Source organism: Schistocerca piceifrons, chromosome 8 (assembly GCF_021461385.2).
Source record: "Schistocerca piceifrons isolate TAMUIC-IGC-003096 chromosome 8, iqSchPice1.1, whole genome shotgun sequence".
NCBI lineage: Eukaryota > Metazoa > Arthropoda > Insecta > Orthoptera > Acrididae > Schistocerca > Schistocerca piceifrons.
In genome coordinates this window covers 102,164,440-102,183,606 of record NC_060145.1, presented here as the reverse complement: position 1 = coordinate 102,183,606, position 19,167 = coordinate 102,164,440, and the positions used below count along the sequence as shown (strand labels likewise).

General features: G+C 45.0%; 1 pseudogene; it reads left to right on the top strand.

Annotated features, from left to right (window-relative positions):
- The first annotated feature begins 8,121 nt into the window (after nt 1-8,121).
- Nucleotides 8,122-8,239, top strand: LOC124712796 (annotated as a pseudogene).
- Nucleotides 8,240-19,167: the final 10,928 nt, after the last annotated feature.

Below are 19,167 nucleotides of genomic sequence, written 5' to 3'. Positions count from 1 at the left end.
TTTCCTCTCCGATTCTGCGTACAACCTCCTCATTCCTTACCTTATTAGTTCACCTAATTTTCAACATTTGTCTATAGCACCACATCTCAAATGCTTCGGTTCTCTTCTGTTCCGGTTTTCCCACAGTCCATGTTTCACTACCATACAATGCTGTACTCCAGACGTACATCCTCAGAAATTTCTTCCTCAAATTAAGGTCGGTATTTGATATTAGCAGACTTCTCTTGGCCAGAAATGCCTTTTTTGCCATAGCGAGTCTGCTTTTGATGTCCTCCTTGCTCCGTCCGTCACTAATTATTTTACTGCATAGGTAGCAGAATTCCTTAACTTCATTGACTTCGTGACCATCAATCCTGATGTTAAGTTTCTCGCTGTTATCATTTCTACTACTTCCCATTACCTTCGTCTTTCTCCAATTTACTCTCAAACCATACTGTGTACTCATTAGACTGTTCATTCCGTTCAGCAGATAATTTAATTCTTCTTCACTTTCACTCAGGATAGCAATGTCATCAGCGAATCGTATCATTGATATCCTTTCACCTTGTATTTTAATTCCACTCCTGAGCCTTTCTTTTATTTCCATCATTGCTTCCTCGATGTACAGATTGAACAGTACAGGCGAAAGGCTACAGCCTTGTCTTACACCCTTCTTAATACGAGCACTTCGTTCTTGATCGTCCACTCTTATTATTCCCTCTTGGTTGTTGTACATATTGTATATGACCCATCTCTCTCTATAGTTACCCCTACTTTTTTCAGAATCTCGAACAGCTTGCACAATTTTATATTGTCGAACGCTTTTTCCAGGTCGACAAATCCTATGAAAGTGTCTTGATTTTTCTTTAGCCTTGCTTCCATTATTAGCCGTAACGTCAGAATTGCCTCTCTCGTACTTTTATTTTTCCTATAGCCAAACTGATCGTCACCTAGCGCATTCTCAATTTTCTTTTCCATTCTTCTGTATATTATTCTTGTAAGCAGCTTCGATGCGTGAGCTGTTAAGCTGATGGTGCAATAATTATCGCACTTGTCAGCTCTTGCCGTCTTCGGAATTGTGGGGATGATGCTTTTCCGAAAGTCGGATGGTATATCGCCAGACTCATATATTCTACACACCAACGTGAATAGTCGTTTTGTTGCCACTTCCCCCAATGATTTTAGAAATTCTGATGGAATTTTATCTATCCCTTCTGCCTTATTTGACCGTAAGTATTCCAAAGCTCTTTTAAATTCCGATTCTAATACTGGATCCCCTATCTCTTCTAAATCGACTCCTGTTTCATCTTCTATCACATCAGACAAATTTTCACCCTCATAGAGGCTTTCAATGTATTCTTTCCACCTATCTGCTCTCTCCTCTGCATTTAACAATGGAATTCCCGTTGCACTCTTAATGTTACCACCGTTGCTTTTAATGTCACCAAAGGTTGTTTTGTCTTTCCTGTATGCTGAGTCTGTCCTTCCGACAATCATATCTTTTTCGATGTCTTCACATTTTTCCTGCAGTCACTTCGTCTTAGCTTCCCTGCACTTCCTATTTATTTCATTCCTCAGCCACTTGTATTTCTGTATTCCTGATTTCCCCGGAACATGTTTGTACTTCCTCCTTTCATCAATCAACTGAAGTATTTCTTCTGTTACCCATGGTTTCTTCGCAGCTACCTTCTTTGTACCTATGTTTTCCTTCCCAACTTCTGTGATGGCCCTTTTTAGAGATGTCCATTCCTCTTCAACTGTACTGCCTACTGCGCTACTCCTTATTGCTGTATCTATAGGTTTTGAGAACTTCAAACGTACCTCGTCATTCCGTAGTACTTCCGTATCCCACTTCTTTGCGTATTGATTCTTCCTGACTAGTGTCTTGAACTATCCGCTCCTCCGCCCTCTTTGACAAGGCCGTTGGCAGAATGAGGCTGACTTCTTTTCGGTACAGAAGAGAAAAATAAAACTGCAGGTGGAAACGTGTGTGTGAAACCATCATCCAACAAGGTTACAGAACATCACATTCCTAGAAGACATGGGCTTTCTACGCAGCAGCTGGCTTCATCTTCTCCACTGGCGTTTGTGGTATCAGTCGCGATCCCTTAATAACGAACAACATCATGAGACGTTCTGCCTTCGACCGTTCAGTGTACAGAGTCATGTTTGCTGCCAAAAGGGTGCCCTATGGCAGACGCCTGGACCTGTAGCTTGAATGCTCTTTAGCATCGTTGGACGACGTTCCCGCACATACATTCCTATCCTCTGTTTGTTCCTCAAGACATCCTCTAAAGTTCCTCAAAGTCTGTCCAAAATTTATGGGACAACCTGTAGATGTAGATGATACTGTGAGGGTGCAGTAGTGATTGGTCTGAAATTTGCTTCTTGACCAACAGCAGAAAGGGATGTAGGGCGCTTGGGGAGACGGGCTGTGAATATGATGTGGCTCGGACGCACCTGTAAATAGACACACAGTTGTGTGTCTTCATGTTTTCGTGGCAACGTGTGCAGGTATTGATCTAGACTGTGGAAAGAACGAGAAAGCGCAGAATTACCACTGATTTTGTGGCTGCCTCCCATGACTATGGGATAGTATGGTGCCAATTGAACTACATTATTCTCTACTTATCACGTTATTGCTTGGAAGTATTGGGAAGGTAACATAGTCAACCAAGGCTCCATTCCAATCGTCTGTGTCAACTCTCGTACTGTGAACTATTTATCGTCCTTCAAACAGCAAATCATTTGTCCTCATGAGGACATGTGTCCAAATTTCTCACGAATCTAAACCTCCGGTCCTTCCATCGATCGAGCCTCATACCTCTATACAAAACAGATGTGGTGTCAGCTCAGTCCCTGAAAGCTGGCGGGACTGATGCAAGTATACCAAGATTTCTTCAACACAGACAGCTTTTTCAATACCAGATTTTGGTATGACCTGAGAAAGCACTTCCTAATGTGTACAAAGGGGGAGGCCCTGAAAAAGTAATGAAAGCGTCTCGCCTGGTGCTAACTCCTCGGGCAGGACTCTCTCTCGAAACCTGATCTGGCTAAAAGAAAGTAAAGACGTACCTTATTAAAATTCTGCAAGACACCACAGAAAGTGATAAACTTTGATATTTTCTGAGACACTTTGCGCCTACATCTGATAGCAAACACTCAACTTCTGGTGGAATATTATGCAAGATTATGGTCATGAGTTTAAGCGCTATCGGGCAGAATCATTGGTCTGGCCTTGTCTGGCCTTCCTATAGTCACACACAAGCAACACTAGGCACTCAGAGATGCTGTCACCTCACAGTTGCAGTGTGCTGGGCACAAGTTGCACAACAACACACTGTCCTGTTAACGACCTGCACTACACCACTGCCGTGAAGGTCCATGCGGAAATATATAGCTTGCTGGTAAAATCTAGGCTGTTAGGATGCATCGTGTATCTTCTTACTCACTCGACGTTCCGACTCTCTGCTGATATCATCTTCAAGCTGTTCTGGTGTGCCCGGTTTCCTGATCAGCTTGCCGGCTTACACATTGTACGGTTTGACTCGAAGTCCCCTCGTGTTCTGATGAACACATCCTGGAACTAATATTATTACATGCTTGTCATTGGTTACGAACGATGTTTCTAATGGGAAGATAGTTGTTTTCGTTTGGACACTTCAGAGTAAGGTGTTATATAATTCTAGAAATGGTAACTACTGCTTATGTGGTCCAAAAATGGATAATTTATATGTAAATAAAAGGAATTATGATATATTTTAACTACTTTCCAACAGCTGTCTCACTCCTGCCCGTAGCACATCTCCTCATATGCGAAATACGTGCCGTGGTTACAGTATAGTTCTGCCTTTTAAAGAAACCATACTGTGCAGCAAAACTCCAAAAGAAGACGGACAAGCGCAAAATTGGCTCTTTCTTTATTAGGTTTCTCTCACCTTTTAAGTGTTCTGCCAATAAAAAGCAGCCTTTGGTTCGTCCTCCATACAACATTTTCTGTGAGATGGCTCTAATTTAATTTGTTCATAACTGCAGTCATTTGGTATCTAGTGGAATCAACAACTTTTAAATTTGTGTTATTTATCGCGTAACTGAAACGTAACGAAACTTCTCTAGTTCTCATGTGAAGGTGCTAACAAGTGTTCACCACGAGTTATTTTGCCACATAGTTGCTGTGTGCTGCCTCTCAGTGGGCGAATAAAGTATGAGAAACGCTCCTGTAGTGTGTGCAGCGTTTTCTTTCTCCAGTTACGACGGAAGGCTCTTTACTGGTCTCTCGCCCTTGGGCCCCTCCTTCACTCGACGCTCGCTATAATCGTGCGGATGGTAGAGCAGGGTACGAGTGAAGCAGGGCTGCCGCTATTCGCAGCAGCGCCCCTACACCAGTAAGCATCTACTTGTTGTCGTGTATTGTCTCCTTCATCCCCTCACTCTCTCATTTTTCTCTACTTCCTTTGTCTCTGTCTCAACCCACTACCCACGGGAAGCGAGTGAGGGAGAGAGAAAGAGAACTACGTATTGTATTTCACACTGCCCGTAGTTACAGCACTTCTAAGCTCCCAACACGAAGTGCACCGTCGTCGCCTCCAAGGCGTCGGAATCGCGCGCGATTGCGGAAGGCTTAGCACGAAAGGGAGCAAGCACGCGTGCTGTGGTGCTCACTGCACTGCCGACGAGACGCCGAGATAATACCCCTAACAGAGGCAGCGCCGTGAAGAAAGAGGGGAGGAGGGGGCTCCCATCCAGACACGAGGGGGGCAGCTGGAGGCTAGGCTAGACCAGGCTAAGATAGGGTGGGGTGGCAGTAGGCAGAGCAGAAGCAGCGGCAGCGACCCGCCTACTTGCTGGCGCGGCGCGGCGTAGCGGTTCTGCTGGAAATTGAATTTCCCTGTCGGCTGGCGCTCTCTCGCTCGCAGGCCGCCATCTCTGCGTAATTAATTCGAGGCAAGAAGCGCGCAGCCGCGGCGGCCGCAAGAGATGGGGTTGTTGGGGGTGGGGGTAGGGGGTGAGTGGCGGGCGGTACTTCCGGCTCGCCGCCGCCTCAGAAGCGCGGCCCGGAATGAAAGTGCAGCCCTTGCGGCTTTCCCTTGATTGACTTATGAGTATGTTTTTAATTTCCGTGCGCCTAGTGCTGCGGTAATCGGGTCACATGCTCACAGCTTCTGAAGAGGCCTCCTCTTCGACGGGCGTGCGAGAATGTCTCATTGACCCCAAGAGAACGCAGATACCCTTCCCATACATTCCTCCTACTCCTGCATCTCCATCAGTACTCTACAAGGCACCGAACGGTGTGTGATGGAGGGTACATGCGTACCGGTATCTTTGCCTCTCCCTCCTCCCTTCCTCTCCCATTCCCAAATGGTTGTTGTTGTTGCGGTCTTCAGTCCAGAGACTGGTTTAATGCAGCTCTCGAGGCTATTCTACCCTCGGTGAGTCTCTTTATCTCCAAATAACTACACCAACTTACATCCTTCTAAATCTGCTTACTCTATTCATCTCTTGGTCTCCCTCTACGATTTTTACACCACACACTTCCTTCCAATACTAAACTGGTGATCCCCTGATGTATCAGAATATGCCCTGCCAACCGATCCCTACTTTTGGTCAGGTTGTGCCACAAATTTCTGCTGACCACAATTCTATTCAGTACTTCCTTATTAATTAGCGATATGAGGTGGAACTAACATGTCGGAACTGTGGTAGGGAAGATGAAAGGTCGACTTCGATTTACTGGGAGAATTTTTGGAAAGAGTAGTTCCTCCGTAAAGGAGACCGCACATAGGACACGGTGCGACATATTCTTCAGTGCTGCTCGTGGGTTTGGAATCGGCACCAGGTTAGACTGAAGAAAGACATCGAAGCAACACAGAGGCGGGCTGCTAGATTTGTTACCGGTAGGTAACAGAACGTAAGTCTTATGGAGAGGCTTCGGGAAATCAAATGAGAATCCCTGGAGGGAAGAGTGCGTTCATGTCGAGAAAAACTATTGAGAAAATTTAGAGAATCGGCTTTTGAAGGTTACTGCCGAATGATTCTACTGCGGCCAACATATATTGCACGTGAGGATCACGAAGACAACATACGAGAAATTAGGGCGCCAAAGGGCGAATTCAGACATTCGATTTTCCTTCGCTCTATTTGCAAATGGAACAGGAAAGGAAATGACAAGTAGTGGTACAGGATACCCTGCGCCACGCACCGTGCGGTGGCTTGCGGTGTATAGATGTAGATGTAGACCCGTCTAATCTTCAGCATTATTCTGTAGCCATACGTTTCGAAAGCTTTCATTTTATTTTTATGTAAACCGTTTATCGTCCATGTTTCACTTCCATGCATGTCTACATTTCAGACAAATATTTTTAAGAAAGGTTTCCTGACACTTACATCTATAATCTATGTCACCAAATTTCTCTTCGTCAGAAATTCTTTCCTTGCCATTGCCATTCTACACTTTATAACCTTTCTACTTCGGCCATCATCAGTTATTTTTCTTCCCAGGTTGCATAAGTCATCTCCCCAATGGTATATGAAAAAAAGATAGTCTGTACCCCTTCATATCGGGTGGTTGTAAATAAAGTGACGGTGTTCCGACTGCTGAGGTGCAGGCTGTACACATCGACGAACGCTGAGACATCGTAGACATGTCCATTAACTCTTTCAGACTCGAAGTGCAAAAACTTAAGTTTCTTGGAACTGTCTTGTTTTTATTGGGTTGTTAGACATACATTGAGAGAGGACAATGTGAAAGACAAGTGTTACATATTAATTGATCGCATACTGGGTGGTTTCAAATGGAGCCACTACGCAAGAAATGTAGTTGGATTAGATAGAGCAGCAATCAGTCGTAGAATTAAGTTGCATTAATATGACATTTATAGTCACAACGCAGATAAGATTTCGACCTGTGTCAGGTCATTACCAATGCTAAAACAAATACAAAAGTGTGTATTGCAATGTGATTTACGAAAGTTATAAGTCCACAGGTCGAAATCTGATCTGCGTTGTGTCTATAAATGTCATATTAAAGCAACTTGATTCTACGACTGATTGCTGCTCTATCTAACCGAATATAACTACAGTCGTTGAGTGCACCCACCGCATGGAGGGCAACCTGATGAAGAAATGTAGTTGTTTTTGGTGGTAAGGTAAAACGCAACTGCTCTCCGCAGTTAGGCTACCTGAGAGAAAGCACACTTCCAGCTCTTTCCGTGAGGTCCCTTCTTTGTGATAAAGTACTAACGGTGCCCTACGTGTCGTGTATTGGTAGATGCTTTGTTTATGTTGTATGGTTTTCAGCTGGAACAACCGTTTCCCTTTTTTTTCTTTTAGAAATGGTTCTTTGCTCTCATTCTCTGAAGTGATGCAAGACAACACTGATTTTTTCGTTCGAAAATCGAGATTACTGTTTTCAGCTAACACATCATCTATACTTTCTCTTAAAGAAATCCCTTCCACCAAGGCATGCCAGAATTTCCTCTTCCTTTATTCTGCGAGAATACATCGTCTGAAACTGGAAGTACAACAGCCTGTCCCAGATACTCATGTTGCCCTTAGAGCCACAGTGGTTTCAAAAACAGCCACTACAATAATCATTGAAATAAATACATAAGCTTAATTATTATCGCAATGCACAGGGCAAAATTTTGATCAGGACTGTTTTTTTACGTAATCCATTTGTAAAACATGCTTAACAGAGACTAATTCAATCACAATGTGAAAACAAAGATAACCGTGCACTGCATACAAAAATGGCTCACACGTTTTCTCTCTAACTGCTAAGATTCGAAAGATATGAAGTGGATGAAGCTGCAGCCACTAAAGAGCAGCATCTCCCGCAGACATAATGCGTGGCTTCAGATGTAGCTACCGTGTATATGCCACAAAATGAGAAAATCCCAGGTGATTTCAAGCAGAACCACATTGTCTGAAATGGTTAGCTGGTAAGCTCGAGGAGTGTGCTCAAGAGATAATATTTTTTCTTTCTGCCACCAGGTGAAAATACGGCGCTATAAGCAATCATAATGTGGTTTCGGTCCAGAAAATGGCGTGGAACGATCAAATACATGATAACGGTGCTTGTGGCACGTATATTTTCGTATGGTTACAAGCTACAATATGTGTTCAGTATATCTCCCGACTCATGGCAACGGCCTTGCCGCCGTGGATACACCGGTTCCCGTGCGATCACCGAAGTTAAGCGCTGTCAGGCGTGGTCGGCACTTGGATGGGTGACCATCCAGGCCACCATGCGCTGTTGCCATTTATCGGGGTGCACTCAGCCTCGTGATGCCAATTGAGGAGCTACTCGACCGAATAGTAGCGGCTTCGGTCAAGAATACCATCATAACGACCAGGAGAGCGGTGTGCTGACCCCACGCCCCTCCTATCAGCAGAATGAAATGGCGGTCGGATGGTCCCGGTAGGCCACACGTGGCTTGAAGACGGAGTGATTTTATATCCGACTCAGCAGCATGGTGCATCCATAACACGGCATCCTCAACAGTTTCTCGCATCCTATCCGGTGTGATTAAAACGATATGTCATCGTATGCTATTGTTCAGATTAGGAAGAGTCCGGATACATCATTGATACACACTATCTTTCAGATACCCCTCAACGAAAGCACACGTCTTGAAATTGCCTAGAGATGAAGCGGTCGTTAGCGAAGATTTATCGAAGCAAATCTTTCACCTGGCAAGGGACACGTGGTGCCGCCCCATCTTGATGCAAACAGTGTCTTGGACACAGTTGCGTTCTTGCATAGATGGAATAAAGCGTTGCACAAGGAGGTCCTTATAAGGTACAGATGACACTGTATATCTAACAGGCCCGCGAGGCGTCAACTCCTAGAAGAAAAACGGACCGAGAGTAAAGGAGCTTGTGAAACCACACCAGACTGTCACATATGCCGAGTACAGTGGATGTTTCCGCACAGCTTCTGGCGGAGCAGACGCGTTCAACGTGCAGCCCGTATTTCCATTGCAAACAGTGGATACAAAGTATTTTCATGTTGTGTTAATATTGGCTGTAATCACACACTACTTAAAAACATGTTCAAGATTCCTTGTGGTTATTGTTCTGCTATGAAACTCATTTCTGCTTCTGAGTACCTTATGTATAAGAGTCACATCGCATTAGTACTGATTCATGGGTCAAAAGTTCGAACGAAAGGGAAATATTTTCGGGGGGTTAACAATGAGATCGTACCAGTTTTGTACACTGATGAAGTGGGAAAAAACCAGTAGCAGACTTCCAGTGTTGACTATTTCATTTCAGCCTGTGTTAATCTGAACACGATGCAGGCTTCCTTTGGGCGTGCATCCAAATAACGCACTGCGGCGACTACAGCCGTTATGAAAAACATTAAATGTATCCACATTTGCAAATATGGACAGCTATCAGCTGTAGAATGCAATGACGACAGTGAAAATTTGCGCGGGACCGGGACTCGAACCCGGAATTCTCGCTTATCACGAGCGGTCGCCTCAATATTTTGCTGTCCGTGCACGACTCAGTGGCAGACCCAAGATTCCATATGTCGTCAACCATCCGTCTACAACCTGTACCCCTACATCCATAGTGTGTATTCCTGTACAGGTGCTACAGGTGAGATATTTTACTTGAAAATCGCTTGCCCAGTGTCGGCAGATAAAAACAGTACTGCCCTGCTTGTGTTATTCTGAATACATTTGAGAGTTCCTTTGGACGCACATGCAAGTCGTCAGTCCATTCTACAGCTGACGGATGCATATATTCGCAATTGCGAATGCATTTAATGTATTGGTACAAATAGTGCCAGGCAATTTGGATATCGCAGTGCCTGTGCCGTTAAGGACAAAGGTGGAATGTTTCTTCGGACATGCATACCTATCCAAAGGAACACTGCTTCGTTCTTCTTAACAACACAGGTACAGGAATATCGCAACTATCCGCTGATAGCGGGTGTCGACTTTTAGTTAAAATCTCTTCCCGTGTAAGGTAATTACGTAATGTGTGTACAAGTACAGGTTGTGCCGCTGGAGCGATGACGTATGGAAGTTTGGGTTTGGACGTCAGTCGTGCATGGGTAGCTAAAGTGGTTAAGGCGATCGCTTGTGTAAAGCGGGAAATTCGGGTTCGAGTCGTCATTGCCTTATACAGTTTGTAATTGATGGTATTCGCAACTGCGAATAAACATCAGGTACTTCATGCCAGATACTTTCTGTGGCACAGGTTGATTTAGTGGGTCATTAGAGGTGCGATAGGGCGCCCAAGTGTCCTTCGACCCAAGGACATACGTGTGCAGCCCTGTGAACACGGGTATCGTCGTCTTGGGAGATCGGAGTGTCCACAGTATACTCTCCATGAAGATGCAGAGCAGGCCTGGCCACGATTTGCGCTTCTGAAGCGCAGTCCCATACGAGTCAGTTCAGTGCTCCTGCATCCTCCACCACTATACTATTGCAAACAGGTGTGCGAGTGAGATGGCCATACAATGAAGGCTACACATGCTACAAACTTATTTCTAACACAGTGCTACAACTTCTAAGTGGCGAATATCGCAGTATACTTATATAAGTAGGAGTATATCACTACTGTTTTTCCTTCGAAAACAATAACTATATCATTTAAATCAATAAGTTATTGTATAGGGCTAATGCATTGAGGAAAACTACAGAAAGTTTTACATATAAGCATTTAACATTAAGTTGTGTTGTTTACAAATTGATACAAATTTTACTTTAGAATATATAATATACAAAGGTGAGCAAAAACGTTATGGCCACCTGGCTGATAGCTTGTTTGTCCATCTTTGGTACGAAATACATCACTCATTCTGCGTAAGAGGGATCTGATAGTTTGTTGGTAGGTTTGCGGAGGTATCTGGCATTAGATATCTACGCCAACGCAAGGTCACGTGATCCGCGTTAACAACAAGCCGCTGTTTTGCGTACCCAGGTACTCAGTGACTGATTCTAAAAACGACCCAGAAAGGGTCGATAGGATTTATATCAGGCGAATTTTGGTTGCCGAGACATCAACGTGAGTTCACAATAGTGCTCCTTAAACCACTGTAGCACGGTTCTGGCTCTGAGCACTATGGGACTCAACTGCTGTGGCCATAAGTCCCCTAGAACTTAGAACTACTTAAACCTAACTAACCTAAGGACATCACACACATCCATGCCCGAGGCAGGATTCGAACCTGCGACCGTAGCGGTCGTGCGGTTCCAGACTGTAGCGCCTTTAACCACTCGGCCATTCCGGCCGGCCAGCACGGTTCTGGCTCCGAGACGTGGATAATTATGCTGCTGAAACAGGACATCGCCGTCGGAGAAGACATCGGGCATGAAGGGATGCAGCTGTCAGCGTGTCTTCGACTGCTACCACAAGTACGATACAAGCGCAGGAGAATGTCTTCCACGAAACTGCGTTCCTGGCGCATGGTAAGTTTCGAGCCACGGTTCATGTCGATGGCGGCGTTTGTCGAGACGACCGTCGGCGTAGTGTAGCAAAAATGTGATTCGCCCGAATAGCCAACGCGTTTCCTTTGATCGACGGTTGAATCTCGATAGTCCCGTGCTCACTGCAGTCATAACTGACGATGTCATTGGGTCAACATGTGAAAACATAGAGGCGGTCGGTTGCGGAGCTCCATGTTCGACAACGTACGATGAGTGCTGTGATCCGAAAAATTTGTGCCTGCGCCAGCACTGTGCCCTTTTGGCAGAGATGCTACAGATCACCATCTATCCTACTTTACATAGGAGTCAAGCCTATGAACACCACGTTATGTGAAGAATCGTGGACGTCTAGCCATCCAGCGCCTAGTGGTAGTTTCACTGTCCGCTCACGACAGTAGCATGTGACCATTCGACCATCTTCGCAGTTTTGGAGACACTCTTTCACAGGCTCTGCTTAATAATAATCTGCCTTTTGTCAAAGTCACTTATCGCGATGGGTTTCCAATTTGGAGCCTATATCTTCGCTAGGTTGATCCGCCCTCCGTGTGTGGTGCGCTTACATACTTCCGATACCTCGTCTCGTGCCCTCAAAACCGCCAGACGGCATCCAACGTCGCGGTGGGCAGTGGTGATAGTGTTTTGGCTGTTCAGTGTATCTGGAACTATGGATGGTGATACAATCAAACACATGGAGCTACAGACAATAAAACCTGTTAAATCCGAATGTTGGTGGACTTTGGCGATTTGATAACCTGAAATAGTGTTTAGACTTATATGTTGAGCCAAACATTGGTCTACGCAGTCGAACATATTGCTCTTGTGGTAAAATGCAACAGAAGTCTTGCATATTCTCGGTCTGGACGGACCGTGAACGGTCTGACAGATAAATCGATGTCAGTCTTCAGGTATGAAAACTCTTCGCATTTCTTTGAGAAGTCACGACGAAATGTTTCAATTACTGAAACGTAATCAGTCATGTCTAATACAGAAATGAATGCCTTGAGTTTCAGCAAATATTCTATATCATGCACTCGAAGCTGATTTTTCCACAGGTTAATTTTTGTTTGACAGCGTCAGTTACCAAATGATATCCCTCTTCGCATTAATGGACCTAACGAATTCAATTAATTGGTATGTTACTTCCTTTTCTCTTCAAAATGGTGATCGTTTCTGACGCTGATATATTCGTGAACATCGATATCTCGTCAAAACTGACCGAGAAAACGATGGGCGAGTGATATTGTGTATGCTGAATTATTTACGTATGAGGAACATCAATTTACTTATTTTTTAAGTATTTCACCAGGTTGAATGTTGTGGCATCACTCCCACTGAAATAGCTCCAGTTGTATTACGTGTCTTGATGAAGGTCTCTTGCAACTCCAATGGAATCTTTGGTGTATACTATAACGCGGTCTCCAACATGGACGGTTCAAGTGGTTCAAATGGCTCTGAGCACTATGGGACTTAACTTCTGTGGTCATCAGTCCCCTAGAACTTAGAACTACTTAAACCTAACTAACCTAAGGACATCACACACGTCCATGCCCGAGGCAGGATTCGAACCTGCGATCGTAGCAGTCGCGCGGTTCCGGACTGAGCGCCTTAACCGCGAGACCACCGCGGCCGGCCCAACATGGACGGATTTTATCGTCAGTATCTAGCACAGTCTCCTCAAGTTATAATTCAAAACTGTGATTGTGGCTAGAAGTAATCGTACAGGTGTCCGATACTTACATACGATGTGTTACTGTCAATACAGAGGGTACCAGACACCATCCTGCTATGTTCGAAGAGATTTCGGAATTGCAGCCGGTCGTCGTAGATTTCACTCCACGATATTTCGACTGGTCAGTTGCCAGTTATCTTGACATGAGCCATCGAAGACTGACGAAGACGTTCTCCGCTCCGCCTTATACAACGCTCTGATAGTATTGGGGTGCATGCGTCAGTCACGGTGGCAGAAGAACCACACCTCCCGGCGGCAGCGCCTTCGCTGGCGGAACTGCGAAGATCTGCTGTCTTCGGCGTTGCCGCTCGCCGAGGCCATCGAAGTATTCTGGCGTCTTCGCCTGGAGTAAATCTCGGAAATCACAGGACTCTACGCACTATCCATCTAGTAGCTGCTATCACAGTTCATTGGAAATCCCGCGATGCGTATTTCAACGGATTCTTTTACATCGTAGTCCCAAAACGATGTTATTGTGGAAAAAATTAATGCTTTGTCGTAGTCCATTGTCCGTCCCGATAGCTGAGAGGTCAGCGCGGCGGTCTGTCATGCCAAGGGGCCCTGGTTCGATTTCCGGCTAGGTCGGAGATTTTCTCCGCTCAGGGGTTGTGTGTCGTGTTGCCCTCATTATCATTTGATCATCATCATTAATGGAAGGCAACGGGAAACTACCACTGGAATCACTTCTCTAGACGCTCCTGCGATGGGCCTTTCCGAGGAGACTTCCCCCATGACAAGACCTGCCTTAAGGCAGAACAGAAAGTTTACTTACTTAGTAGTCCATTGAATGTCCGTCAGAGATAGCATGATCTGCAATTGCAGACTTGCTGGGTTGCAAAAGGCGAGTGCAACTTTTATGTTGTGTAGAGCGTTTTTCGACTGTGCGTGTTAATACTGCTATATATGCCATCCTTGCCTTACATAATAACAAATTATATTTCAGTGATCCCAGCAGGTCCGAATTCTTAGACGGTCGGCGGAAAATTACTAAGGTTTCTTGTTATTTTGAAGGAAATATTTCCAACGAGCGGAAGAAAAGCTAGAGACCTTGCTGGAGCGTTTTCCTCTTTATTCGGTTCCCGGTTCTTTTTCTTTAGCTGTTAATTTGCCGGGTAGAGTTTCCATTGTCTCTGAACGCTGTCTTTAAACGTGCAAGCTCTTTAGGCAAAATATCTGCATCCGACACTGTGTGGGCTTTATGCACAATTGTTTTAAACACACTCGTGGTTTCGGATGGGTGATGGCAACTTGAAGAGTGTAAGTACTAATCAGTTTGAGTGAGCGTACGATAATCAGAATACCGTAAACAGCCGTCACTCTTCCTTCTAACCAAAACATCCAGGGTTGGGAGACAATAATCTCTCTCTGATTCCATAGTAAATCGAATGTTCTGATGAATGTAGTTAAGATGGAATAAAAACTGTATTAACCATCACAAAAAATTAGCCACCTGGAGAAACAAGGGACAGCCGGCACGGTAGCTCAGCGTGTTCGATCGGAGGGTTAGCAGCCCTCTGTAATAAAAAAAAATGAACTTATCGATCAACAACGAACTTAAAACGGATGTCTTACGACGTCCGCCCTGAGCAGATGCAACGTACAAAAGCGAACAAAATGAGTTATTAAAAAAAAAAGGAGTGCCCTTGGCGACGCCGTCAGTCTGATCAAAATATTCTTCGTTGTCGACGACCGGCCGCAATCCCGAAATCTCTTCGAACATCTAATACACCGGGATATTTTTAAATTTCACACCGTTCTGCTATGTTACTTGCGTGTTCTTTGAGCGCGGTGTGCAACTCAGGAAGTAGACGATGCATTGTCCTCCTGGCTGCGACATCGTCATATCATTTTAGACAGAACAGCCTACAGAGCTGTATGAAATCACTGATGTAGCCTGCAGCCTATATATTGGGTGAATCACCTAAAACTTGCACCGCAATTATTGCAAAAATGAAAACTGCTACTGACATGTGTTTTTCACAGAATGGATTGGTAGTCAGGGGCTCTTATTGTTAGCCAATTTATAAATTGTAATAACACTTAGAAAGAGTATTTTTCGTGCAGACAGACACTTTTTAAAATGCAACTGTGCCTATTGACAGTTAGGCTAAAATAGAATGTCAGTGCTGTTTGTTGCATGAGTCTAGTGCGGGTCGCTTACGAGATACTGTGTTTTGGAATGTTTCTACACTTGTTTGCGCTGTTCAAGCCGCGTAGTTGCTAGGTACGTTGTTGTTACGTTCGCTTACAGTGTGACTGTGTGTGTTTCGAGTGCACTGCAATTTGCTAGTCAGTTTGTGTGCGACAGTCCTAGCAGTAGGTCGCGAGAGGTCTGTGGCTTTTCCCAGTAAACAGAAATCGGCATTCTCTTGGAGTATGGAGAGCAAGGAAGCAATCAGTTCGTCGTTGTACGGTATATGTGCAGGATATCCCAATAGGCGCCAGCCATCTCGGAATTGTCCGCCCCCGGTAGCTGAGTGGTCGGCGTGACAGACCGTCAATCCTAAGGGCCCGGGTTCGATTCCCGGCTGGGTCGGAGATTTTCTCCACTCAGGGACTGGGTGTTGTGTTGTCCTAATCATCATCATTTCATCCCCATCGACGCGCAGGTCGCCGAAGTGGCGTCAACTCAAAAGTCCTGCACCAGGCGAACGGTCTACCCAACGGGAGGCCCTAGCCACACGACATTTCATTTCATTTCATCTCGGAATTATTTATCAACCTCTTGAACCAATTACGTGGAAGTGGTAGTGTAGAACCTAGACAGCGTGACAGAAGGAAACACGTGACTACAAGGAAGGGGTAGTTAATGTCCTTTCTGCTGTGGCAGCTGATCCGCACGTTGCCTCAGGAAGAGGCATGAGTCAGGCTGGTGCCCCATGCATTCGCTATCGACATGGATTCCATCCCTATCACATCTTACTCCGTCAAGAACTGCATGAAAATGACAACGGGAATCATGTTAACTTCTGTGCATGGGCATTAAGACTGGATAGTCCGATGTATCATGTATCGGGTTTAGTGATGAAGCTGCATTTACCAATCGTGGGCAGGTAAACAGCCGAAACACGCACTGTTGGTCTGCTGACAAAGTCCGTTTTCGTCAGGTGGAACGGCAGCGTCGATGTAGTGTAAGTGTGCTGTGTGGGATAGTGAACCGTCAGCTCGCAGTCCCGTTTTTTATAGACGGAAAACTGACACGCACAACTCTCATAGTCTGCTAACAGACCATCTTCCACGGATGCTAGAAGACGTTCCGCTACAGGCTAGAAGGAACGTGTGGTACGAACATGATAGCTGTCCAATCCATAGTGCACGAAGTACTACAACAAATATTCACGAATTGTTGCCAAATCGTTGGATTCGACGCAGAGGACCTGTACCTTGACCGGCACATTCCCCAGATTTAACGCCTGTACACTTTTTTCTGTGGGGAAAGTCGAAAGGCGCTGTCTACAAGGACATACGAACAGTACCCGATGATATGCAACGACGTATTACTGTAGACTGTTCGAACATCGCAAAAATGCCAGCACGTCTAACGCAGTCGTTCCATAACAGACTGAAAGTGTGTGCTGCCGCTGCCGGTGGTCGTTTTGAACACAAACTGTGATGGTCTGGTAAGAATTCTAATAACTAGTGTATGTTCCTGTGCTGTCCTTTAGTGTGTGCTGCCACAGATAACGTGGGAACTTTTCAAAATACAGCATCTCGTAAACGACTTGCACTAAAATCCTACAACAAACAGCACTGACGTTCTAATAAAAAAATAACAACTTAAACATTAGTGTCATGCAATATTTTGTGTGATGTAATATCTTGTACAGACATCTTTTATTAACCTGACACGTTCCACATCATTACGAAGTGACGTATTCATGATCTATGGAACAAGTATTAATCTAATCTAATCTTGTCTACTTGTAGTTTGTGTATGTCAGTAGCCATTGTTCCATTTAAAAAAGTGTATTTCTGCACAAACAATACTCTTTCTAAGTATTATTACAATCTGTGTATTGGCTAACAATGTGAGCGTCTGACTACCAGTCCATTTCGTGAAAACTGGGCATCGGTAGCACTTTACATTTCCGCAATATTTGCGGTGCTGGTTTTAGGTGATTCACCCTGTGTACGCAGGATGATTCAAAAGTAACTGTTTACACCTGGTAGGTGTAATGTATGCATAAAAATAACTGTAAAACGTTATACAAAGTTTTGAATGTAATTTGTTTATTTCGGAAGTATCCCGTAGAGTAGGGATCACAAGTACAACACAACCAACACTATATTAACTGTTCTCAGAAGGCTACTACACGAAGAGATCCGAAATGCAACTCAACTGCGTACTGTACGTTTACCCAAGGTCAAGGTCAAATGGATGTCCATGTAGACGAAGACAGTGACGTGCTCGACTTCTTAGGACTCTCGGAATGCTGCAGGCTCGATTCACGCCATTCTATGCAGCTGCACAGCCGTTTTGAGTTCGCTGCTGTTACGTACTCAGCTACAGCACCACACACGAGTTCCCTGAGGAAGACCCATAGGTAGAAGTCCACGGATTAACTGGTCCTGCACAAACTATCCACTTACCAAGGTATAAGCAACTTTATGATACTCCCTGCTTCCCTACTGAAGCGTGCAGGGTTGCCGTCGGCAAAGCATCAGTCGATATGCAGGCGGACACTCCAAAAGTCTGTACTGGCCAATGCTGTAATGGCGACCACAAATGACATTATGCATCGTAAGTCGGAAGTAAAGCGGTTTCAGACTAAACTTTATTAAAGATTTTACTCTAATGAAATGAAACGAGCGTATGGCATCGCTGGCCGGGAGGCCCCATTCTGGGAAGTTCGGCCGCCAAGTGCAAATCTTATTTCAGTCGACGCCACATTGGGCGACTTGCACTCCGGTGATGCGGATGAAATGATGATGAGGACAACTCAACACGCAATCCACGAGCGGAGAAAATCTCCAACCCGGCCGGGAATCGAACCCGTGCCCGCTTGCATGGGAGGTGACCACGTTACCACACAGCTAAGCAGGTGGACACATTATACGCTTCTTTCAATACAGACATTACACCCACGAAGGGTGTATAATTACTTTTCGATCACCGTGTATAGGGTGGTCTATTGATCGTGACCGGGCAAAATATCTCACGAAATAAGCGTCAAACGAAAAAACTACAAAGAAAAAATCTTGTCTAACTTGAAGGGGGAAACCAGATGGCGCTATGGTTGGCTCGCTAGATGGCGCTGACATAGGTCAAACGAATACCAACTGCGTTTTTTAAAATAGGAGCCCCCATTTTAATTACATATTCGTGTAGTAAGTAAAGAAATATAAATGTTTTAGTTGGACCACTTTTTGCGCTTTGTGATAGGTGGCGCTGCAATAGTCACAAACGTATAGGTACGTGGTATCACGTAACATTCCGCCAGTGCGGACGGTATTTACTTCGTGATACATTACCCGTGTTAAATGGACCGTTTACCAATTGCGGAAAAGCTCGATATCGTGTTGATGTATGGCTGTTGTGATCAGAATGCCCAGCGGGCGTGTGCTATGTATGGTGCTCGGTATCCTGGACGACATCATCCAAGCGTGCGGACCGTTCGCTGGATAGTTACGTTATTTAAGGAAACAGGAAGTGTTCAGCCACGTGTGAAAAGTCAACCACGACTTGCAACAAATGATGATGCCGAAGTAGGTGTTTTAGCTGCTGTCGCGGCTGATCCGCACATCACTAGCAGAGAAATTGCGCGAGTATCGGGAATCTCAAAAACGTCGGTGTTGAGAATGCTACACCAACATAGATTGCACCCGTACCATATTTCTATGCACCAGGAATTGCATGGCAACGACTTTGAACGTCGTGCACAGTTCTGCCACTGGGCACAAGAGAAATTAAGGGACGATGACAGATTTTTTGCACGCGTTCTATTTAGTGACGAAGCGTCATTCACCGACAGCTGTAACGTGAACCGGCATAATCTGCACAACTGGGCAACGGAA